We start from the raw sequence: 26938 nt of genomic DNA, 5'->3' as shown, positions 1-26938 counted from the left end.
GAGGTGGCAAAGTGAGACAGAGGGAGAGAGAGAAAGAGAAACAGAGCGAAGACTGTGTATTCTTTCTCGTTCCCATGTCCCCAACTTTAAAAAGTTTCCTTTGCCCTACGGGCCGGCGGAGTCATAGCTAAACCATGCAGTCATAATCCCATCTCCACATGAGAATGTGGCTAACGTCTGAGGATTTCCTGCCTTGTTGGCCCACCTCTGTCAGGGTCGGAATGAGGCACTGGGAAGCTATTTACTGCTTTAAAGCGTTTGCGCCAACGCTCGCAAGGACATCACAGAACTTGCCTGAATTAAACTTGCATGATTCGTAAGTACAATTTGGAATAACCTGAGCCTGAGCAGTTCCACACACACACACACACACACACACCAATTTCTTTTTCTTACTTATTTTCCCCCTCTGTGATAATATATTACCCGACACCTTGCTGACACAAATGTTACGGCTAATCGTAAATGTGAGAATATGGTTTAGTTCGTGTTCTCCGTGTGCATGAAATGAGCCTTGGGAACACGTCATTCCATGACACAGGTAGGCGGCCGGCTCCATCTCTTAAATGTATATATATATGGATTCGGTAATGGCTTCAAATGTATTGTATGTATATATAAGCTAATTAAAAATGATTAAACACATTTTTTTCACCCAGCCTCTCAGCGAGTCTTTTATTTGAAAAAAAAAAAAAAACACACACACCGTGACAAGCCTGCGTGGTGTAATCTGCTCACCTACTGTTCTTTAACCAAATTAACAGCGAGTTTTGAAGGCATAATTGCACGTTTGCATCATGTTCGTGTGCGGCCCTAAAATGAAGCAGAGGGCGTGCACATTCAGGGGGAGGCGTAGTAGCAGTGCTGCTGCTCGCCCTTTCCAGCTTTACGAGTAGCAGATTTAATGTCGTCACTGGGAATAGACAGGCGGTGGGTCTCAAATCTGGCCACCTACAGTCCCTACCAGCTTCATAAAATGTACATTTAGCCTGAAATCAACGTAACACATTGGCCTAAAAACACAGCCCAAATATTTGCCAAGTACGTTCAAGGTCTAGACCAAAAAAGCGGATACTGTCTGTATGCCAACAAATGCAGTATATTGTGTTATGAATGTTGTAGTTCTGTCAAATACTTGATAAGTATTTAACTGCTGCTCCTACTTACTATAACATGCCTAAATGACAACTTATATGTGACAAACTGATCTGAAAAATGAATGAAACTGATTTAAAGAAAAAACGAAGATTGTGTTACATATAACAGGTTAAACTTTTCAGCCATGTCATTCGGCAGCAACCTGAGCAACTTTACTTTACTTTACTTTACTTTACTTTACTTTACTTTACTTTGCAGACGCTTTTAATATGGTCATGCTCTCAAGCTGATCTGCTCTCAAGCTGGCCCTTGCATCAACGAGTGTGTCCGGTCAGTCTGGTGCCCTACTGGTTTACGACCAACGTGCTTTTTGTGCTTGGAGGATATGAGGCGGCCGCGTGCTGCACGCGACCAATTAACACCGGAGCTTCATTCCACCCCGGCAACCCGCTCCCCAAACACGCGCCCCTCCCCGACCCCGGCTACCGCCCACTCATCCTCACGCCTGATGAATTACACGCTGTCCGGGACCAGCGTGAATCTGAATTGGACGTCCGCGCTTTTGGCCTTCTTTTTTCGGCTGACTCGTCGATCTCGGGCGCGGGTGGTCATTAATATGGCCGCGCCGCCACCGAGCAAAGTAAACACGCCACGCCTGCCACTAGCGAGCAGGTAGCAGCGGGCCCTGACGGTGTGAGGGATCTGATCGGGGTGAATAATGAGGCCTGCGTCCGAGCGATTCGTGCGACGGGGCTCTTGACAATATAAGCGCGCCCTGGGTACGCCCCCTGCATTGTTCCGGTAAATTCCCAGCGGTGCGAACGTGTAAAGAACAGACAGGATAATGTAGCGTTGTTGTCAGCGAGGCGGCATTTTGCATTTTTCTAACTCGGGTCACAAAATAAAACAAAACGAGAGGTCAAAATCTCAGATGTGAGATCCAGGTCACACCTGCGACAGTGGCCGCAACTTTCGCTAGCGCCCCGCAAACCCCGCTTCCTGTGTGCCTCCGCTCCCGGGCTGATTTGAATGGGCGTAAAAGTTAAGTGAATCAGTCCTGCTGTGGGCCCGCGTGGGGTGCAATTATACCCCAAACGCAAATATGGATTTTCATCCCAGGCCCAGATGAGGCTGCCCCGCTTTGAAACGGCGGTTTTCATGATATCGACAGGGGACGGCAGGGTGCCAATATATTTTTTACCCATGATGCCCGGCACCCTGACCTTGCCTGATATTTTGCGCGAGGGGCATCTTATGCCGGGTTATGCATCCGTTTTTTTTTTTCTTTAGATTCCCAGATGGTGCGTGGTGTTTACGCAGCCATGGTAAATTTGAGACTCCCCTTGTCTGACTCTTCTCTGATGTAGCCCCCCCACTGGAGGCTCGCGCCTTCAGCCTTGGCCTGGCCTGATGACCTCGCTGGACCTCTGGTGAGCTCAAAGAAACTGCAGGCACACAGGCAAGGAGAGAAGGCTGGTTTTCATTTGCTTTTCGCAAGCTGATGGAGACAAAGAGATTCTCGTCTCATAGCCACTTTTGAGACGTAAATATACTCTGGTGTGGTGAATAAAATCTAATGGAACATCTAATGCTTCCTAAGGGCCTGGCTGTCTGAGCACATTTGTGATTAAACTGAAAAACGTCAGTGAGGAAGTTTACTCGGCACAGCACTCAAGTTGACCTATGAACCCTCACCATCTACGGAACACAAAGACTTACCACATTTCAGAAATATCTGGGATAGCTGCAATAAACCGGAGGAGGGAGGAGGTCTCAGAGGACCACTGGAGGACGCGTTACCCCCTCGCTCCCCGGCAGAAGGTTTCCTTTACCGCAGAGGGCTCAGATAGTGGGTGACAGTGGGAGAGGGCTCACTGCCGGCCCCTTGGGCTAATAACCTCCAGCTGTTGGTGCAGCGGGGACTGGAGGGGCTTCCGTGGGACTCCCATATGTTCCTCCTCAACGTCCTCCTCCGGCCCTTCCCTCATTAGCCCAGCTGCGGCTGACCTGGGCGCGTGTGGACGGGGATGATCTCGCTGCTTTGCCTCGTGGCCCTCGGTAGTGATGCAGCCCCTCCGCGGCCGAAACGGAGAACACGGAGCGGGGAGCGAAAGGCGTCGCGCTATCAAATAAACACGTGTTTGTGCATCGTTTGTCTGTTTAACGTCCACTGTCATCGCTTGGAATGCAGCAGGATGACAAAACGCAATCTGCTCCTGGAACGCGAAGATGAAAAACATTTCTGTCAAACTGCAAATCCACAGAGGGCGGTGAAGGAAAGATTCACTTTTTATGGGCAAAATGTTGGGAAAATGTTAATTTCACGTTTTCTAATTAACTTGTAAACCATTAACAGGCACTTGTCTAATTCGCCTTATGCTAATCCTATACATAACCATATTAGCAACACGGTAACACTATTTTTTCATATATAAGAGGCCTTTATGTAGGGATTTTACTGTATTGCAATTTCACCCGAACCAGACAAAATTATAATGATGTTATTAGTTACATAGAGAATATGTTCATTGAGGGTCATTACCAAACAGGTCATATTTTATATTCTGAAAAACTAGACCAGTTTCATTTTACAGTATATTTATTTTAAAAACTCCAAGGGTAGAACATGAGATTCTAAAGGAAACGCTAGAAAATGTTATTTCCGCAGCAGTGCTCTCTCACTGTTAGACTAAAATGTCAAAATGAATAAATGAAAAAAGAAAAACACAAAGAACGACCAAGACATGTTATTAACATGTAATATCTTAATACCTGTTTATTTTTTATTTTCTCTCTCACCAATCATCTGACTAAAGACAAAAAAAAAAGATTTTGCATTGCACTTGGAAGTGATCTTGGCACATTTAAAATTCCCACATCTTACATCATCTTGCAGTCAGAACGTGCAAATGAATGATGAAATGAAGCAATGAAAGTGTGATTTATCTGCTCCTAATGCGGCTCATCTGCACGTGGAATTTTATCTAAACCGAGCTTTTGATTTCAGCTTCACTCTATCTCAGAGGAATGTGACTTTTTACTTTATCCTCACGGGGGACATGTCCATGTTAATAATTGTGTGTGGGCCTTTGGTGGTGGCGGGTTTCTGATTTGTTGTTGTTGCTAATGAGGTGTTGCTGCAAGGACCTCCCTTTCCTGCTCCCGGCGTTCCGTGTGGGCTGTGGGAAAAACTCACGCCGACCCACATCTTCTCCCGGCCTGGCCATATTAGGAGCTGCTGGGCCACGGAAAAGGGCCAAGGGTTGAACTTAGAGAAGGAGAGGAAGGGTGAAGGAGAGGAAGAACAGAGGAGGATGGGACATCTGTTAACTCTTACCGCTCTTGTTTACAACCAACATCCCTTGCATTCCTTCTGCATCGCTAACACCAGACGTCTGTGGACTGTTCTGAGCAAAAGAGGACATTTCTGAAAGAAATGATTCTTACTGCTCCAGCATCCTTGGGGGACTGGCCAGGCCTTAATAATAGACCTCTTCATTAAAACATCATCAGGAATTTCCCTTAACTGTATAGAACAGCCCTTCAACCTTAAACCACAGTTTAGCTGTTACTGTGAATGAATGAAGCTTTAGATTTGACGTCCAGAAGATGAAACAGTTCCACTCAGGACGCCGCCATTGGAAATTAAGCAGTTAGGCCCCATTTTCAAACATGGCAGGCGTGGGGCTTGTTCGCTAGTGTAGGGTCAAAGAAATCCCCAGGCCTTACAAAAAATACATACCAAGCAGTTCTTTCCCTTTTTATCGTTTCAGGGGACCCAGGCTTTGTAAAACGGGTTCCAGAGTGAATTTGTCTTTTCCACGTATCCGTGTAGACGGCAAAGTGGCTTATTTTGTGATAGCGCTGACGTATTAGCCCAACCTGCAACCTGACCTACAACCAGAAAGGCATCATATATAGAACAGTGGTTGTGCTGCAACTGCAATTCCTCTTGCAGTGCCCATTTCTAATGAAAAGACAACACCGGAGAGTTTCAGCACCACTTACAGGTGTGGAGGGGGTTTAAAACGCCGTTGGGGCTGTTTGCTTCATCTCCGTGTGGATGACAACAGATCAGATAACGCTCCCGTGTAGATTCACGTTTTTAAGAAACCAAAAACCCGTTTCTGAGAAAAGCGTTCTCGTGTGGACGGGGGCCTAAGAATCACAGGATTTCTCACAGACAGTCAAATAGACGCTGGAGTTAATGGAGCAGGGTTTTTTTGTGTGATAAAATATATTAATAAGGGGAATGTCCTTTATACAGCTTGTGTAGCATGTTGATCTGTATCACATTACTAATGTGTCTGTCTGGAGCTAACGCAGGCACATTTTAGTGACGCACAAGAGGACGCGGTGGTACCACTGGGTGGTGTATGGGCTCAGCTGGTTGACGTACAGTGGTGGAGCTCTCTTCACACTTCCTCCAACACAAAGCCCAGGGAACCCGGGAGCCCTGCACCCACCTGGCAGCCCCGCCGGAGACTCCGGGGCCCGGGATAGGCGCTCGCGTCGCATCGTGTTTTCCACTCCGCTTCCCACCTCCAGAGGACAAAGCTGCGCTCCTCAAACGTCGGTAAACAAACAGCTGCAGCTCGCCTATCCCAGCATCCCCCACTGGCTCATCCACTCTGGAGCACTGTAGCACACACACACATACACACACAGCGAGGGTTCTGGAATGGGTGATATCTGCTGAAGGTGCAGAGAGGGGTCCTGGGGCTCCGGCATGTCTCACACTATAACATTTACATGCAGATGGTGTCTGTCATAATAAACACACCTACGTCTGTTTAGAGTAACTGACTTCATTTTCAGCCCTTACTACCAAGAACCGAAATAAACACCCGGCTCAGTTGTATTAACGTCTACGGTAATCTCCGAGTATTTAAATAAAGGGGGGGTAAGGGGGGTTTCAGCATCACCCTCACCCCGTATTGTGACAATAAAATATGAATCGGTTGAAAACTAATTGGTTTTATAGAATTTTTTTCCATCACCTTTTCACTTTGCACGCTTTTAGGTCTGCAGAGCATTAAAATTGGTTGAACCCCAGTTTTGGTTGTTTCGTGGGGACGCGATCAAATTTCTATTAATGCCGATGGGAAAAAATGCCAAGTCCCAGCCTGGGAACGGCTTAAAGTGGCACCGGAAATATGGACCTTCAATTAAAGCCTCCATTTATATCTGGCCGCTGATACAACACCAGCAATATTTATAAGTGTGTTGTATTGTTTCATTGTTTTGGGGTTTTTTTCCGGACCACAAAAAGACAAATATAAATGCCTTGTAATCAGACATGGAGCCGAATATGGCAGCTGCTTTGACTCCGTGAATAAAAAGAAGCGCTGTAATGCCGGATCTGCGAACGCTGCCCACGCCTGTGCTGCTTCTGCAGCCTCATACATCTTCCCTGCTTGTCACCCCGATATAAAAAGAGTGGCGTGCGAGGCAACTCGAGTTACGCAGTCGTCTGGAAGCGAGGGATCAAAGTGAGAGTCTTTTTTTTTTTTTTTTCCTGTGGCCGGCGTCTCCTGGCTCAGATGGAGGGGACGGCGCGTGTCCTGTACGAGCCGTCCGGATGGAAGTGCTGTGAATTTTGTCCCTGTGATAATAACGTGAGACCAGTAACCTTCGTGGGACAGACAGATTCCCACGTGTACCAGTGTCTGAAGAGAAATGGCTTCTTGTAAGATTACACAAGTATCACATGACCCGTGTTTGGGCCCAATTTGGAGAAACACCCGGCTGCTTGACTTACTCGCTGTTTGCTGGATGTTCACGAGATAACGTGATTTCATTTAGAACCTTAAATTTAACCTTCTTTTGATGTCTGATGTTTGACTTTTCATGCAGCACTTTCTTAAAACGGCCTGTTTTGAGAGGCAAATGAATTCATTAGATTATGATACTTGGGAGCCACCTCTATTCTGAGAGGATTAAACCATTAGCGTTGGCATTTACTGGAACACCTATAGTCTGAGTGGTGGTGAAATGCGATCCAGAGGATGAGAAGCTAAGGTGGCAAAGCATGGCAACAAGGCCAGTGTTCCGAGAGTTGATAAGAAAAAAATATGTATTATTGTTGCACAGAAACACACAATATGTAGAATTCTCAATCCCTTAGGACCCAATTGTAATAGCTTAATGACATCTCCTGTATTAGATTTGAATTGTTTTGTTGAACTTGAATACACAAGTTGATAGTACTTGTTTATCTGTGTTTCATGCCATGTACACATACGAGACACCTCCTAGGCCATATTTCAAGAAGAGCTCACATGTGTTCTGCTTTTCCTTGCATGTTAATATGGAAAGCTTGCGCATAATCACTTTTTGTCTTGCATATCCTCATCAAAAGCTCACACACATGCAACTTTTACTTCACACATTCATCCAGGGGTCACCTCATACATGCAACGTTTGCAGCATGCAGCCAGTTGCGTGCATTTCTGTTTGTGTAGAGAGAAGTTCTTTTGAGGGTGTGCATGCAGAATGAACAACCGGCATTATGTTGGTTGGTGTGAAATTGTGTGGATTTGTGTAGGTTTCACGTCGGCGACGACTTTGTCAAGATCAGCCGCCGAGTGCCAGAAAAGGAAAGTGAGCACAATCTCCCAGCAGCCCCTGTCTCCTCACTCACTGTCGTTCTCTCCCTCCAGGGCTCCAGGGGTGTCCCAAGCCCCTCCTCTATCTCGTCCAGACTCTGTCTCTTGCCTCTGGTCAGAACAGCTGTTGTAGTGGCAGGGGATTCTGGGTAAAGTGAGCTGAGGCACCGCTGCCAGTCATGCTCATCCCAGGCACAGCTGCCACGCTAATCTGAGACTTATAAAAATAAAAATGGAAAGAAATGTCGTCGCACACGACGTACAGTAATAAGCTGTTGGGGACCCCTGTGGTGCCGCCCCGCGCTCGCGCTCCTGGATTTGCAGAACTTTTAAAACTGGATCGTTGAAGAGGAACTGAGACACGCCGGAAGCCTCCCTCCCATTCTGCTTCGTCTCCGGAGGCCGCCTCGCAGACCTCCAACAATAGTGGTGGACTCGTCTGTGTTTGTTGAGCGTTTTAATGCTCTTCCACTCAAGCTCTGCTCCAAAAAAAAAAAGGGATTTTCCCTCTCACGCTGCGGCCGGGCAGGTGCTGGTATTCCCAGGCAGCTCATCTGAATCTTTCCCGGCGTCACAGCCACTGAGAGACCCCCACCCCCCACCCCCCACAGCAGGCGGGCTCACGTGGCCCAGGTACTCCAGGAGAGATGAACAAATGGGAAGTCGTGGTCGCGGAGTCGGCACTCAAACATTCAGGAGATGGAGAGGTGCTGCTTCGAACCGCCTGTGGGACATCACTGGTGGTGCGAACGAGGCTCAGGAAATGGCCCTCTGAGGGTGTGGCAAGATAGAGCGGCAGGAAATTGAAAAGTAAAACGTTATTTGCACTGTCCTCCAAGCATTAACTCACATTCTTTAGTGACGTTTGCACTTGTGACTATAGTTGTTTTGGCAGACGGTGTTCATTTGAGTCCAGTCTTTATATCAAGCTGTCATTTTAGCTTTTTTTTATTAGTCTTAGCCACTCATTTAGTCTCGTCAAGTTTCAGTCGACTAAAAGTCTGAGCCTTTCGGTCTTTTATTAGTTAGAATTATCCATGGCTATTGTAGTCTAGTATTGTAGTTAATGAAAACTGTATTTTAGTCCTTTTTTTACAATTTACAAAAATTTATGGAATTTTATTGTTATTGTTTATATGACACCTTGGCAGTTCGGGAATCAAACAGGAAACTTTCCGATTACAGTTCCGTTTCCTTTCCTGCTAGGTCAACCACTGCCTTGCGAGGATTATCCGATTATTATATTATTGAATGTAATTTATGCAGTTAATGCAATCTAATTAATACACCATCTGTGTGACAAATACTTCATAAAAACAATAACGCAATAAAACAAGAGGGAAAAACGTCTCATCTATCTCAAGAGGAAATAACGCCCACCGAGGGACGACTATTACCGTTGTTGCCCTTTTTTGGGGGCAGTGAAGGCCTAGCGGTTAAGGTTGCCGGTTCGAATCCCGATCCGGCAAGTTGCCACTGAGCAAAGCACCGTCCCCACACACTGCTCCCCGGGCACCTGTCATGGCTGCCCACTGCTCACTAAGGGTCATGGTTAAAAGCAGAGGACACATTTCGTGGTGTGTCCCGCCTGCTGTACTACAGAATTTCACAATCACTTTCACATCTCATATTCATTTCAGTACACTTTTTATTTTGTCTAATCTAGTCTTTAGTCTAAATTATATATATTACAATCAGCAACAGTGTTATGGGCTCCAAACACATGAACTCACTCTAAAACATCAGACACTTACTGTAATTAACATGAAATGCTGGAGATCAGCCGCGTGGAAACCCCAACGTAATGAAAATCATCTTTTTCCTGCTTTGATGTTGCCAGTGGTTTCATTCGGGATGGTTTGCTACAGTTGAAAAAGATGCTTCGGCTTCTCTCAAAAACAACAAACACACAAGAGAACAACAAGAATCTGTTCACGACTGCACTCCTCTCCTGCGCACCCTGTCCTGGTTTCAGTCATTCGCTTATTAAAGAGAACCCACCGTTTTTCGACATATTCTATTCAATCACTGTATTCCTGTCTCCAGATGGAAGAAAAAAGAAAAGCTTTAAAACCTTCCATGTGTACAACATGAAGTACGTCTCCGTACGATACATTTTTTTAATATGACCACATGTTACAGTGCCAACACCCAGCAGCCTACCTGTCTGACCTGGTTTATGAATAATATGCTTAACTAACTCATTGGGAAATACAGCTAAAACTAGACAGGAAGCAAATAAAAATGTTACAGAGTCTCAGAAAGTTCTGAATGTGAAATATGCGAACACAGTAATTTGTACGCTCTTTATAAACTGCAGAAACCTGAGGCCTATTTTCAAGAAATGTGGAAATTCATGACGAATACAAGGTTCTCTCTGAAAATGCACTTTTCCTCTCCTCTTGAGGTGGACAGACCTGCCATCACGTTAATGCATCTGCCTTTGCTTCTCCACACCAGAGTCTGAAAGTGACCCATAACAAGCACTGGTGTCTCCACAGTTCCAGGTCCATAAATGTTGCCGGTGTTATGTGGAACCCAACACTTTACGAAATAGTGTCAAAGCTGATCAAAGATTATTCTTCTGTGTCTGCTGAGGAAATAAAGAGAACTGAAAGACACTGAATGTGTGAGGCAGGGATCTAGCATGTTGTGAATTTAGGACAAAGTCTGATCCAAATCTCCCCTCCTTCGCCACTTCAGCGGGAACGGCAACATTCCTCTGTCTTCCTGCAACTTCCTGTTAGCCTTTCAGCCTATCGTGTAAACAATCAACGGACTCCAGCAGCCTCCCTCTGCCCACACGGCTCCATTCAGCCTGACCCCAGACGCCCACCCCCGGTGCTGGGACGGGGGTCTGACCTCCCTCTGATCATCAGAAACGGGGGAATCGAGCCTCGTATCTGGGGCTCTTCCCTGCTGAAGATAAAGCAGATCTCCATTTCAGATCTGCAGATGATGCGGTTTGACAAGCTTCTGATGGCAAATTAATGACCACTGTTGCCATGGCTCCATCTTGTCGTGGAAAACACCAACGTTTTTTTTTTTTTTTTTTTTTTATCACGCGTGGAAGCTCTGGCGGTGAAAGCGAAAACTCGCATGACCGAATGACCCAGGGGAAGTTGCTGAATCAGGGTCACCACGCCCTAGCCTGACTCGTTTCTCCTGATGTCATGGCGACCAGGGGGTAATAAACCTTCTGGGCTCTGGAGCCATGGATGATGAAAACCCCCCCGCCTGATCATACGCAGACCCACCAAAGCCCTTCAGATGTCCACCTAGTCCTTGCAATAAACTGGCTACCATTGAAGTTGTGGCGAGACGGTTTAAACGTTAAACCCGTGCTGGGGTTTCGTTACTTTGTGTCACTCGTTTCTGGGTGGAAATCTGCGGCCGAGATTTACGATATGCACCCGGCGCAGCCCAGCTGAGATAACTGTTCCTGTAATGACTGGGCCCTGCAAGGCGTGCCAAGTTTCTTTGAGGAGTGAGATAATTTTGGTAATTGCTGAGTCGTTCACAATCTCGATTTGAGATTCCGTTTGAAAGGGGGACAGCTCGTCTCGCAGGAGTGCGCAGCTAGTCCCCGGCCCTTTGATGTGTGGCTTGTAATTGGCCGAGCCTGGCTGCGATTAGCTCACTTTGAGCATGTGCCGAGTGTTCGCGTCAGCGGCTGAGCGCTGCCTCGCGACTGGCGGACCACCAGAACGGCACCGGGGCAGTCCGGCGTTCCATTACCTCCAGAAAGGCGCTCGGTTAAAGTAAAGTAAAGTGAAGTGATTGTCACATGTGATACACAGCAGCACAGCACACGGTGCACACAGTGAAATTTGTCCTCTGCATTTAACCCATCACCCCAGTCAGCAGTGGGCAGCCATGACAGGCGCCCGTGGGAGCAGTGTGTGGGGACGGTGCTTTGCTCAGTGGCACCTCAGTGGCCCCTTTGCAGATCGGGATTCGAACCGGCAACCTTCTGATTACGGGGCCGCTTCCTCAACCGCTAGGCCACCACTGCCCCTAAATGAATTCTACCCCATGGTTCAAACAGACGGAGCGAGTTCGTGGCATTTGTTAATTATGTTTTGATGTCAGATGCAACATTGTAGCCGCTGTGCTTAATCAGGCTAATGATATTTCTAGCCGTAGCAGTTGCCTTCACCGTTTTGTATTACAAGGTGGAATCACATGGATTTAATTGGGAACTTTGGCTATTTTCTTCCCACTCTGTATGATGGAGTTAATGGCTCTCCAGAGACTGTTCCGAACCTTTCGTTCATTCATTTTATTCCCGCAATGTGTTGTGTAGGTGCAGGAGAGGAACGGAAATGTTTTTATTAACACTGGTCCATAAATGGTGTGCCATGTCCCAGAAGAGACACCATCATGTGACCAAAGCCTTGCCCCGGTTAATCAGTAATGAGTATTTTGAGTTGCAGTTCAGTTACGTGGCAACAAAAATGACGTGTTTTAGGATTCACTTGTTCACTTGTTGTTGAATTATCAAATAATTTCCCCAAATCGCTGGAACGGACGCAGAACATCTGTGAATCAGCTGGAATGCAACCACAAAAAACTGTCGTCTCCAGGTGGAAAGTTACTGGTTCCTGTTTATGAATGAGAACGTGAAAAGCGCCGTTGGTTTGAAAAAAAAATGTAATAAAAAAACGGTCTGACGGTTACCAAAGCGCTTGACAGTTCACGTGTTGCTCTGCTGGCTGACTCGCGAAGGAACGCTGACATTCAGCCAGCGGCCCCGCGACGTCCCGAAAGGCAGCGGCCCATCAAGGGCCGGCTTTGTTCTCCGCAATCCTTGTTGAAGAAGAGCGAGCGCCCCGGAACAGTGGCTCTTTCTCGGCGGCGTGTGCCGTCCCCTCAGAAAGCCCCTCACAGTGTCGCGTGTCTTCGCCCGCGGAGGTGTTGGCGTCCTCGCCAATGTTAAGACCCTGACTCTCTGTGCTGGCCCAAGCGCGCTGGTTACGCTTCTTATTTTTAAACCACATGCCGGGGTCACCTACACTCCGATCAAGTTAAACCACTTATTAATATATATATATTTGTTTTATTTAAACCACTTATTAATATTTTTTATTGCCAAGGATCACACGCGTACGTACAGTATATAAAAACGAGGCCTCTGTTGTTCTCACGGTTCTCTCGCGGTCTGCTTACTGTATTGTTGTGGCAACGCGGAATCCAACCCTGTGATGGCAAATCGGCGACCAGGGTTTTTAGTTCAAGGCTCCGAACAGGGAACAGATTGATGCAGCTTAATTATTCTCACTTCCTCTTCATCGGTACAGAAATAGCTATGAAAGGGCTGTTTTCAGGGTGCTTGCTGAAAACAAGCTCTCGGCGTGACTCTCAGTTTGAACGAGAACAGACGAAAACAGAAGTATCCATCACACTTGTCTGTGTACGAATGTAAATTGATGTAATTGAATGAAAGTAATTCAAATGTGATATCAACGTTCATGTGTGTTTGCGCGTGTGGGCTGAATTCTCTGAGCTGTCTTTCCAGGACGGGAACGTGGCCCTGCTGTGGTAAATTTGCCCGGTAAATGTCATTCATTACCGCTCGCCTCCCGCTCGTGTGAGGTGTTGTGGATCTGATGGCCGTCAGACGGTGACAGGGCTGAGACGCCGCGTTCCTCATGCGCGCCGCTGGCTGTCTGACGCGGGCCACGGCGGCCCGCCCCGTGGCAGGAAGAAGGGAGTGAAGCGGCGAGGAAACTGAATCAGCGCACATCTGTTGCCGGGGCGACCTTAGGTGATGGGTTTCAGACAGAGATGCCCGTCACTGTCAGAAGACGGGGCTGGTTTTCCTGTGCTGCCGAAAGCAGCGGCTGTAGTTGCTGACATCTTCATCACGGTACAAGCCTCCATCTGAAAGTGACGTTTTTGTCATTGTGACAAGCACAGCACACGGTGAACACAACAAAGTGTGTCCTCTGCATTTAACCCATCAGGGGTTGGTAGTAGCCTAGTGGGTAACACACTTGCCAGGTTCAAATCCTACATACTAACATTGTGTCCCTGAGCAAGACACTTAACCTTGAGTGTCTTCTTGGGGAGACTGTCCCCATAACTACTGATTGTATGTCGCTCTGGATAAGGGTGTCTGATAAATGCCGTAAATGTAAATACCGTATTCTCCATCACCCTTAATAAGCAGTGGGCAGACATGAAAGGCGCCCGGCAATCAGTACCTTGCTCAAGGGGACCTCAGTGGAAACTTGGCGGTTCGGGATAACCCATAACTTTCCGATTACAACACCGCTTCCTTGCCCACTAGGCCACCACTGCCCCATAATTTAGGTGAGGCAGAACAACATGTGGCTGGTGAGACTAGAACCTGGGATGCCCATGCCAAAGTTCTGTAAGAGTCAAATATGTTTCAGACATGACTGATGCTGATATCATCTTCCATTGCATTGTTACACGTATAATTGCTGTTATGGGTCATGTCTTCCCAGCACAATGTAAGGTATGGCATGTGTGGCATGTTTGGAAGGTTATAGCAGTTATGTCGTCTGGATTTACAGGAATAAACTGATGCGAACAAGAAACACCTTCTGTCTGCACAGGCCTTTTTGTTGGCGCAAACATATTTCTGAAACCCAGAAGATGTTTTAATACAGAAATTTTTAAAAGGAATGCGCCCCTGGTACAATTGACAGCTTTCGTGCACCATACTTCCCCATTCTGCCTGGTTCTAACACCCTCCTGTCAGTAGGTTTGGCGTAACATCTACCTCTTCCCTTAGCCTCAACTACCAATCCACACATGCAGACAAACTTTAATTCAAGCCTCCTGACTAGTGACCGTGATTATTGAACAGTCCCCATGGGCCAAATTTTATAGCACCATGAAAAATAGGGCCCTATACTTTAATTAAACCGTAATTCATTTTAAGCAGAGTTGCCAAAACTTCACAATTAACTTGCCCAATAAAAAACAGCTAAGTTTTTGATCAGTAGAAAAAGGGTATTTTAAGGCAGAACGATAGCTGAAGCAATTGATTAATCAGATGAACAGTGTTCCGGAGCAGATGGAACAATGCGCAGGGCTTTTGAAACAGAAAACTAAGTTCAATATTGTCTTTCTGTGTGTAAATACCTGATAAGGGCTGGCTAGTACACTGACCCACTTTCAGCAGACCAAAAGGGACAGCTCTGGGGACAAAACAGTCACATGATGTTGCCCAGAGATAAGCTCAAGGCTGGCGTCTTATGCCAGCATTTGCATGCAGCATATGTCCAAGTGCAGCTTGAAAGTGGAACCTAAAAAAAAACTCTCTCTTAATTGTGTGATGTATGGTGAAGTTGCCGCTATGGCAGAATGGATTACAAAGTCTATTGCAGGGTTCAGTGCAATACCTGACATGGGGCATTTGGCCTGCCTGATTCTTGTGGATGTAGGGAGGGGAGCGTGCAGACGCTCACACTTGGATTACTAAAGATGGATGATGACGACCAAAACTGCATGTCTGGGCGTTCTAGCCGCTGGACACTTGGCAGAATTGTGCATTTGGACCCTCAGCACAGTAACTCTGAACTCAATGGCAGCATCAAGAGTGAATGAACTTGCTTATCAACCAGCCGACCCGAGTCATGTTTGTCGGGTTTAGTGTCATTGTGCCACTGAGCAGAGAACTTAATGAGCATAAATCACCTAAAGGACAAACTATCCATGGAACTTTTTACCAAAAAATTAAACAAACGCTCATCTGGGCAAAACCTGGCACCACCCTCCAGCTTGCAGTTAAAAAACTTTATAGATCTCAGGGTTAGGGTGAATTACAGGCCTTCAGAGCTTTTCATCGCTATTTTTCCCTTGCATGCAAGTTTTGAGAAAGCCCGTGCAAAAACCCAAGTGCTTAAGTGTCTTTTTAAGCAGAGCCTTCCTCAAAAAACGGATTTTCACTTTCGAGCATGACTTTCGAGCTCCAGGAGAGGAAGAAACTAATGAATAATCATCAGTTGGGAAGCCAATTTAATTATCTTTAAAGGCTTTTTTTTTTTTCCTGAGGTGAGCCCAGGTATTAACGCATGTGCGCATGGAGAGCATTGCGCTTGAGCAATCGAACCCTCTTAACTCTTCAATTATTTTCCATTACAGGCGACCAGTGCCGGGTTTCGCCTGCACAGTTTATGGGTAATGGAAGCCTTCATACTGGGGAGTGTTAATTGGGAGGTGTCGGAGCTGGAGGGCTGGGGGTTATGTTTGGAGTGTCTTCATTAGCACATGGCTCCTTCGCTGAGACTGCACAGAGGGTTTGTGGGAAGGGGACGGGACCGTTCTAAAATCCTTTTAAACCACCCCCCCCCTCCGCCAAGCATCCCAGCGGTTCAAAGACAGTCCTTGTGTTTCAAACCATATCGTCCCTTTGCTGTTTGAAGCACAACATAATATATGTACGTGTTAATTTGTCTCTTCTTTTTTTTTCAACTGCATTTGAGTGCAGCGCTCTTCATTACGTGCAGCTGCGCCTGTGGGTGCTTTCCTGGATTCTTGAAATCATTAATTCGGCTAATATTTTATCACGAAGAGTCATTATTCATGGTTTTACTTTTGAAGTGCAATCTAAGAATAATGTTATGCCAGCTGGGCATAATATCACTATTTTGAGAGCCATAAACAGTTGATCTCTGAAATTATTGGCCCTTACGGTGTTATTTATTTGTCATTATGTGGGGATAATTAATGTTGAAAAAAAATTTGCATCTTTAATATGCAATTAAAGAAAAAAGTGAAATTTGTTAAAATTAAAAAAAAGGTCAAAATAGCGGAATAAGGCATATAGCAAATGCATAGTTTTTTATGATTGGTATTTCTCATTAATAAAGAAAAGAAGGATTTTCATGACGAAGGGATTCCTTCTTTTTTTTTTTCCTGCATGATTCAGACCCTTTAAAGACATCCAGACGCTTTGTGCTCGGACCCATTTCTTATTGTGTGAATGGTTTCATTAAACTTTAACTGCGGAGCCCTTCTGGCTCAAAATCTGTTTAGTTTCGCCCCAAACCCTGTCCTCACCCCCCTCCCCCACGCCCAGCGCCGCAGCCCCCGTCTCCACATGGGATTGATAGATCCCATTTAAGCACGGCCAAGTCACATAAACACATCCGCCCTGGAGAAGTTTGCATCCTTTGACAGACTACCCTTCACCAGTGCCGCGTTTTCATTAAGGATTCCAATTTGGACGCCTTCCAAATCACCCCTATTCTTTCGGGCGAGAAGCGCGCTAATTATGCCAGCGTCTTCAGGAGAGCTGGAAACACAATTACGCATCTTCCTTCTGGTGCCTCGGCGAGGAGGTTTGTAGGTCAGAGGGACGCAGGGCCATTTCATCACAATGAACGCATGGTCTGCATGGCTAATGTTTTAATCGTAATAATTAATACCACTTCGCTTTCATGCTGGTGCTAATTATGCACCAGCACGTCACACCCCGAGCCTCATCAGCAGCACTAAAGGACTATTCAGGCCCATCCTGGATGTACCTTCTGCCAAGTCCTGCACTCAGGTGCTGTGAAAATGAGAAAGCGTATCATTTGAATATCTGGTTTTTGGCCACCTTGTCATAAATGTCATGTTCAGGGACGACACTCTCTTCCTTCCTCTCTGTCACAGCTGTGTCCTGTCTCTGCGTCTGTCTGTTGAAGCAAGAAGCCACGTGACCTTTACCAGGATGTGTCCCAGAGACCGCGCTCTTGTTTCGATCCGTACAAGCCCCCACAGCGAGAGCAGAGTTAGGCCCGCCCACAACCGCGGCACGTTTCCTGCGGTGCATCCTCCTGGAAGCGCATCACTTCCGGCCTGTGAGGATGTGACCCCCGGGGACGCAGGCCTTCCCAGCGGTGATGTCCGGAGACAGACCTTGGGAAAAGACTTAAGCCCGGAGGAGATAAAAAAAAAAACCCATCATTATCTTCCAGGCCTCCTCAGCATCAGATAAAATCACTGATGAAAGGATGTCTGGTAGTCGTCCCTTGTGGGGACGTCTTGCGGAGCAGGTACCGGCGGAGCGCCCATCCTACGTTTCTTTCTACTCGCAGTCGATCGTCTGTAGCTAAAAGGACAATTGTGACTCGTTCACTCCTCCTGGAACCCACTCTGTCTTTATTGCTTGATAAAAATGTCACGAGTCACAGGATCGTCGGGTTGCGAAGACGTTGTGACAAGAATTAGCTTCGTGTGTCTTTTTTTTTTTTGTTGTTGAGGTTTTCTGCAGGCGCTGCGCGTTTAATATACCTATCTACCAATTAAATTATGTCACAACTATGCGAGTTCATTAACATGCAAATAGTGTCTGATGAACAGATTAGTTAATTGCTACTCATTTGCATAATTAATGAACACTCCAATGAATAATGCTCCTGCAAAATTCTGCTGTAACAAAATAAATGATAAAGGAGAGGCCGGGACCATTGTACACGGTCCCTTCTGCATCTTTACAAAATTAAAAAGCAGGTGTGAAATATGGCAAGACTACGATTATTTATAACTTATTAATGTACCACGCAGGCTTTATTTTTTCTGAAAGCTATTCATTGGCCCGGCAACCCTGTCTGAAAACAAGCTGGTTGTCTGTATTCATCACCTGACGTTGCGGACGGGTGGAGCGTCTCAGTACAGCACCAGTCAGTAATTTTGCTAATTTGACACCATAAATATACTGTTGTACATATTGTCAAATGCCAAATCCGGAATGGCGGAAATGAGACAAGTTTAAAAGTTTAACCCAAAAGTCACTGTCACTGCCCCAAGGTGTCCCTGAATTGCCTTGGGACATCTACGGCACAACTTCAATAACTTCAAAGCTTCATTAACTGCAATTCATTATTCTTGTTCTTCGTGGGGCCTGGATCAACAATACTGAACACGTGATGATACTTTTAAGCTTTTAATGCAATGATGATTTTTGTGGGATGATTGCAGTGTTTCAGTTTACATGCTCCTTCATCCTGGAATGGTGATCAGGGACATTCGCAGTGAAACGCAGCAACAATCTCTCCCTGTCACTCTTTCAGATGTGTGTTCAGATTCACATGACAACATGATGATATTTGCGATTTCACAGCATGCTGAAAAATGCATTTTTCTACAGTACGAGATCATATGACATTTTGTTTTTGTAAATCTGTGAGTCACAACATTATATCCAGCTGCCTCCTTACTAGACGTGGTCTCCTTTCATCAGATCCTTTACATTGTAAGGCGATGCCTGTAAAGATCAGACCTGTTTTTCTTGCCCATATATATATATATATGGCATTTCTTGGCAAGACGATCAATGTTCTCCGCTTCCCAAGTCAGATTTATTGCTTCTGTTGATCGTCATATGAGCCGTGGACAAACACTGACACTTTGTCTCCAGCAAATCGAAAAGTAATCCTGCTGGCTGCTCACTTATTGAAGAAGAGGATACAAGCAGACCATAGATACACTTCTCATTAGCACTCCCCTCGCATCCCTCTCTCTCCCAGCACCTCCATTCATTCCCTCCAGTTTAGAAGAGCTCTGTGCTCCAGCAAACGATCACTTCCCCCGAACTTCCCCTAACAGCAGCATCACATGCATTTTAAATCATGGGTTAGATCCGAGTAACCTCATGTCTCCTTTATGTCCTGATGAATGTTAGGCCATTGAGCTCAAAAGCCATTAGAATAAACATACACACTATAGAATGTAAGCAAAAACAGTCCCATGATCTGACAGCTGAGTGGGTTTCTTGTCAGAGACACTATGCCACTGAGGACAATGGTCCCAGTGTGATGGAGGGCCCTCCAGTCATGTAACGCGGTGAGCTTCCGTCCCTCATCTCCTCCAGCCTGTGACGTACGCGATGGCCTCGGACACCTCAGACCACGCCCCCGTCGCGCTCAGAGCACGCTGTCCAGGGAATGCCGTCACAGCCCGGGCCCGAGACGCAGTGTGTGTTAATACGCCGGGACATCTGGTAACCAGCTTCTTTTCTGATTCATTAACCGACGTTTCTGCTGTGGCCAGAGGGGCCTACAGTGGTGGAGATTTGAGGGGCGGTTTTGGTGAGGGGGCAGGGGAGAGCTCTTGGTGGGGGTGGGACGGTTTACTATGTTTATTTGTATGTGTGCATAAGTATTTGAGGTTACATTCATACAGAAAGCAACAAAAGTCCCATTTTATGAAAAAAACAAAAAAAAACAGAACAGTATGGTCAAATGTCAACAAAATGCAATAATTTGACAAAAGCAGCGTAATAATTAATTCTGGATTACATTTGCATTTACGGCATTTATCAGACGCCCTTATCCAGAGCGACTTACAATCAGTAGTTACAGGGACGGTCCCCCCGGAGCAACTTAGGGTTAAGTGTCTTGCTCAGGGGCACAATGGTAGTAAGTGGGATTTGAACCTGGGTGAACGAGGCAGTTCTGGTTCACAGGCGAGTGTGTTATCCACTAGGTTACTACCACCCTACAGCAAGTTTATTTCTACTGCAGCAACCATTATTATTTCACGTCTGTGGGATTTCTGGTGGTGGCGCTCAGAAACACCACGTATTTCTGATGATTCTGCGCGGTACAATAACCCGTGAACTGTACATGCGACAAAAGTCCTTCCATCGCAAATGTCCTGGTAAAGTGTGTTTCAGTTGTGCAAACAGAAAGTCATTCCAATTCAGTTTTAGAATTCTATAATGCAGCCATTAACAAAAGTCAAGGAAAGACACCTTTAAATAATTTATTGATGGGTATTTGTGAAGTTAAATATTTATAAATGCTCTTGGGAATATAGCGTTATGTAAGATTTATGATGGTGAAGGGGGTAATAGTAAACGTGCCACGCTAAGCCGCATTTTTAGGCAATTTGTTCGCCTTTGCACATTCAGACAACGGGACAACGTGCTGAGCGCCGAGACGGCGACGGCAACCTACAGGATACGTTGCCGAATTAATGAGGTGTAATGGCAGCCTCAGTAAATAACATCATCAGGCAACCCCTGCCACGCGCACCCCTGCCCACCACCGCGGCAGCTCCGCAGCCTCGGCGCGGGATGATTGAGCAAGAGAAATGCGACTTGATGGCGCACGTTGAGGGATGAAATGGACAATGAAGTTTCCATATGTTGTTTTTACACAGTAATTAGAATCCGTCGCACACCGAGTCGCTCTCTCTTTTCACACACACACACACACACACACACACACTCATTTCTGCCCTCTGAGGCCTCCACTGACACGTGATGTCATTATCCAGGTCACTTCCTCAGACGCTGGATGCTGGGTGACTGCCCCGGTGCCAGTATGTGGCCGCGGACGCGTTCGAGGAAGCCGGGGGTGACCCAGAATCGGTACAAAGGTCGCGCAGCAAGGGCCAACCTGGGTGACATTTTTCACCAGGGCTCTTCGGAGCCGTAATTGGATTATCCCCAGTGATCAACGAGATGAGGGGAATGAATGTCTTTCATTCCCGCTGGTGGCCGTGTTTACATATGATTTACCTCGTTTGAGCCACGTTCTAATTAATTGCCAGATATGTTTTCAGAGGAGCAAAAAAAAAAAAAAAAAAAAAAAAAAAATATATATATATATATATATATATAAAAGAAAATAAGAACACACACGCACACAAACTGCCTCGTTCATTGTCATAAAGAGACAGCCATTCATCACCATGGCGACCTCTGAGAGTGCCGTGATGCGTCACGCTCACAGATGTGACCAGTTTGTATTCATTGGATATGCAAATTTGTTGATCCGCGCTTATTGTTTTCCGCCGCCCAGGAGACGAGTGGGGTTGATGCCGCCAAAGTTATTCCTGCTCGTCCGCACTTGGGATGAGCCGAGGCCGAATTTCCGTTGTGGGGCTGTCGGCACATTTTTTATTTTTTTGGGGTAAGGGTATCATTGGGAACGAGCAAGGCGAGCCTTCTTGGCTACACTCCTCTTTAATCCGTACCCCCGTAGAGAGGAGCGCTGGGCCGTGAACCTGGCTGCGAGCTGATTGGCTGAGGTGAGAGGGGTGCTGCCACCGACCGGGGCGCAGCTGCCGGCGGAGCCTGTGCTGGTATCTGCAGCATGTCGACGTGTGAAGCACAAAAGATGAATCCTATTTCTCAGGAGAGCCCTGCATATGTCAAGTATATTGTCCCATTAAACCAATCCATTTATCAAGCCACTGAATGCCAATTAGATTCTCAGGATGGTGCAGGTATATGGTGGGCGGCCGGTGCCAAGCCTTGCCACAGCTGAGCTTCTCTGGCCCGCCGCGTTTCGCACGTGCCTCCCCGAGCACCTGAGCTCTTTCCCTCCGGATGGCTAACCAGGGCGAGGTAACCTTCCCGAAAGGGCGGCTGAGCCCCTGCGCCGCTCCACGTTTTACATTCGGCCTGTACCCGATAAAGACGTCAGGGCCGGGGCCCGGGCCCGAGCCGTGCCAAATGTCTGGCCAGGGTGGAAATGAGATGAGCGTAATTTGATTGCGATGATGGAGCGGGGCTGGACGTCCCCCCACCCCCGTCACGCTCAGGAGCACATCTGAGCTCAGACAAAAATGTGAAATTACGCAGGGAAATGAGAGTATGTGACTGACTTACATATTTAAAAAGGTAATAACAATTACCGTACTGCATCAAATAAACTGAGATGCACTGTGATTATAGCAAAGTGATGTCAATAGATGATGACAAGGGTTTTTCAGCAAAATAATAACGACAAATTACTCCGCACAAGCCCCTCCCCAACCACCAGCACAGCACCATAAAAGTTAAACAGTCATTTCCTATTCCCAGGGCTGTGGTTCAGATTCTCTGCAGTCGTACTCATGTGATGATGGATTCAATTAACAGCAGTAGTGTCGGTGCCCGCGGACTATTTGTGCTCTTTGCCAGGAGCCGCGTCGTTGTCCGATTCCCTATTGTGCATCACGAGCCTCGTGGGAACGAATCAGCGCTCGAAATCGCCGGCGTGTGAGGCTCCCTCATCCAGGCATTGTGAAAGACCAGGGACACGCCCGTAAATTCCTGGGGACGGAGTACCCCTCTCTTCCGGAGCATGTTTGTGGAGACAGGAGGAGCCCCGCCTGACCCGACCTCAGGATAATGTTGTGTCCTTGGCAGACTTTATAGCTTTTAAGACGGGAGTTTGTTCAAGAGCACTTTCTGTCGAGCTGAGTAGTTGTGTGGCTACTCATTACACCCCTGAGAGTTTAGCAAAGTTCGTCAGGTCAGTAGGAAGCACGATGAAAGACGGGTTCCTTTTCGTTCTCCAGTTTCAGTGAATTTGTGAAAATTTGGTTGCAAATGAAAGTGAATCCAAGACGCACAGATTATGGGGATTACAGCGGGATTGTCTCTACGTTTGCTTGTAAGATTGTTAAAACGGCTTAATTCATTTGTCATTTGGAGCCAAAAGTACACGTTGAGAAGGGTTTGATAGGTAGAGCAAAGTAAATCTCTCCGTAGGTGATACGTGTATAAATTCAGTGAACATTGCAAAAAAGAACAGCAACGTAACTGAATTGTGAAGCTGCACCGCTGCAGTGAAGCACATCTAGATCTTCCTGAGGGCCTTAAAAGCCACAAATGGGCGAACCTGGCGGAGCAACGCTTCTTTTATCTGAGAGGGCCGGCTCACTTTTGCCCAGGCGGGTTTAGAAAAGGGGGAGTGATGAGCGCACAAACTCAATCTGGGTGGGCATCCAAATAATCTCCTGAAACCCCCTCTAATTTAGCTCCAGTAATGTAGGGTTGGTGCAGCATGCCCTGGGATGTGAAGGGTGTTGGGGGATGGGGGGGTCATATTTGCTCCATGCTGAGTGACCACACCCTGTGGCAGATAGGAGTAGGTGGTTAAGCTAATTACCTCATATATCTCTGGCGAAATGATCGCCTGCCTGCGTCTAACCTCCCGCCGACTCTCTTTAATGTTGCCGCGACTGCAGAGCACCCTCGCTGTCCATCTGCGGAGTCGCCGGCAGCGGATCTCCGAATTCTGCAAAGGTCGTGAAAAGCTCCGGTTAACATCAGACACGTGCCGTGAACAACGACGTCCTCCGAGGGCTTTTAAACCTCAGTTTCAGGACGGCAGAAGACTGTCAAGCTCAAACGTGGTTTATATGTGCCTCACCGAGCACGCGGCTTCTTCACATTTTCCGTTATTTCTCGTCGTTTCTTCATCTCTTAACACAGCAATGGGGCCATTAAGCGTATTAAACAGAGGCTAATTTCCTGTTCTAGAGCGCCATAAATAAACGCAGTAGGCCGCGGCAGCGCGGCGCGCCATCTGGGCAGAGTTAGGATGACACCGATGAAGGCTGGCCTGGATTCGCTGGAAAGCCCTGACCTTGGGGGCGGCTGAAAGGGGTCAGAAAGTTGTGCTGGGGAACTTACGACAGAGATAGCCTTGCAGAAGAGGCCCCTGGGAGGGACTGTCATCGAGTCGCAAACCTATGAATCAGCACTGTTTTTACAGTGCTTTTTTTTTTTACAAAAAAATCAGACCAACTGATGCTTTTTGAACCTCCCAATAAACAAGTTTGTCGTCTCCTCTTTGTTTATTTGTCATTTGGAGCCGAATGACAAGTGAGTGACACGGGGACAAGAAACTGGATGGCCTAATCCAGGAATGTTGGCTTTGCGAGGCCATGTGTTTGCGTGCAGTAAGCGTCCATGTGGCCTCTACACTGTGTGTCTTGTGCTTCTTGAGCACCTCCTCCCCAACCCAACCTCAAAGCCCCACAGGCAGCGGCAGAAACATCTTCTCCGTTAGTTCACAGTGTTTGTTCTTTCAGTACAGGCCAAAAGTTTGGACACACCTTCTCATTCTGAAAGTGAAGTGATTGTCACATGTGATACACAGCAGCACAGCACACGGTGCACACAGTGAAATTTGTCCTCTGCATTTATCCCATCACCCTGAGTGAGCAGTGGGCAGCCATGACCGGCGCCCGGGGAGCAGTGTGTGGGGACGGTGCTCAGTGGCACCTCAGTGGTACCTTGGCGGGTCGGGATTCAAACCGGCAACCTTCTGATTACGGGACCGCTTCCTTAACCGCTAGGCCACCACTGCCCCAAATGTGTTTTCTTTATTTTCATGACCATTTACGTTGGTAGATTCTCACTGAAGGCATCATCAAAACTATGAATGATCACATGTGGAGTTACGTACTTAACAAAAAAAGGTGAAATAACTGAAAACATGTTTTATATTCTAGTTTCTTTGCTCTGATTACTGCTTTGCACACTCTTGGCATTCTATCGATGAGCTTCAAGAGGTCGTCACCTGAAATGGTTCTCCAACAGTCTTGAAGGAGTTCCCAGAGGTGTTTAGCACTTGTTGGCCACTTTGCCTTCACTCTGTGGTCCAGCTCACCCCAAACCATCTCGACTGGGTTCAGGTCCGGTGACTGTGGAGGCCAGGTCTCCACTTTTTGTTAAGTACATAACTCCACGTGTGTTCATTCATAGTTTTGATGCCTTCAGTGAGAATCTACCATGTAATTGGTCATGAAAATAAAGAAAACACATTGAATGAGAAGGTTTGTCCAAACCTTTGGCCGGTACTGTATATTGTAAGTAAAACTATAGGCTTTTAAATAAACGTAATTCAGCATGTACTGTTGATCTGTGGAAACAGGTTTAAATTTAATAAATTTAATAACTGCTTGTTCCGGCCTCTTTTCGGACCCCCATGTGTGCTGCTCCGCCAGCACACATGCCTCCACGTTTTAAACAATTTGCTGCTCGTGTAGCGGTTCTTCTTCTGCGCTGTGTAATTTTTTGATTTCTTTTCTTGAACCGTAATGATGAGCCGACACCCACGAGATTTTCCGTGCAAACTGTATTCTGTACAAAAACAAGGTCACGCCAGAACATCGCGTCACAACTTGCGTCTCTCTGCACCTCTCTCTCTCACAGCTCATGCCATGTGTCTAAGAGAACTAAACATTAACATAAAGCATTCATAATTTATAATATTGCATACCTGTATAAAAGCAAGGTCACGCCAGAACATCGCGTCACAACTCGCGTCTCTCTGCACCTCTCTCTACAATATACAGTAATAAAAGGACATATAAAAAAAATTCACAAAATAACACACATGCAAAATATTCCGAATATGTACATAAATTAAAATAGAAGAAATAACTTTTTACACACAAACCCCACGCACCTCTCACAACTCATGCCATGTGTCTAAGAGAACTAAACCGGGTCTCCAACCCACTAACCCAAGGGCACGGCCGCATCCAACCACTTTTCGGGGGGTGATCAAAGTTTTAGAACCCACATAACTTCTTAGAATAATCATAAATTGAACAAACAAAAATACAGAAACATATTTAAAATAACCAGAAACATTAACACATTTTAACATTTTACAATTGAACAAACACCTGGATTATCATTATAATTCCCTTACCCACATCAGAATACAGGTAAACAAAATAAAAGTCTTTAGAAAATAAGAAAACAAAAGACACAAGAAAGAAGAAATACACTTATAAATCTAGTGTAACCATTTAACTCCGGCACACTCGCACAAGGTGGAGAAGCATCCCGCTCCGTCTCACTCGAAAGGGGAGATTGTCCTCCCGGAATGGGACAAAAATAAAAGTGCTGGGAAATGAGTTTAAAGCACAATCTATCAAACACTCACAGAGTAGTGAAAACCTGCCCCATTTTTAAGCAATTTGAAATTAACGAGGGAGCATTTTGGTATAAACAAAAGTAACGAGATTAGACTTAATTATGCAAATAAGTGGGCAATTGGATCACCGCCATGCAAGTGGCACGCCATCTTTGTTTACACGTGAAAAGGAGAGCGCGATTACAAGACATCAATAAGGTCTTAAGAGCTTTTAAAAAAAATGACAGACAGACACGCATGTTTGCAAGCTCTGATTCGACAACAAGAGACAGAACCGGTCAGCATGTGACCAGCATGACCTGTGCGCAGCAAAACGATGGCTCACATGACTACACAATAATCATATCGGCCTTGCTGCAGAGTAAAACTCAATTGAAGCATTATTAGAAGTGAAAGGCTTTGTGATACACAGCACAGCACACAGTGACACAACGAAATGTGTCCCCTGCTTTTAACCATCACCCTGAGTGAGCAGTGTGTGGGTACGGTGCTTTGCAGTGGCACCTTGGCGGATCGGGATTCGAACCGGCAACCTTCTGATTACAGGGCTGCTGATTCCTTAATCGCTAGGCCACCACCGCCCAATTATTAGACCCG

Source organism: Denticeps clupeoides, chromosome 9, assembly GCF_900700375.1.
Source record: "Denticeps clupeoides chromosome 9, fDenClu1.1, whole genome shotgun sequence".
NCBI lineage: Eukaryota > Metazoa > Chordata > Actinopteri > Clupeiformes > Denticipitidae > Denticeps > Denticeps clupeoides.
The sequence above is the reverse complement of the archived record's forward strand: the minus strand, read 5'-3'. Positions refer to the sequence as shown.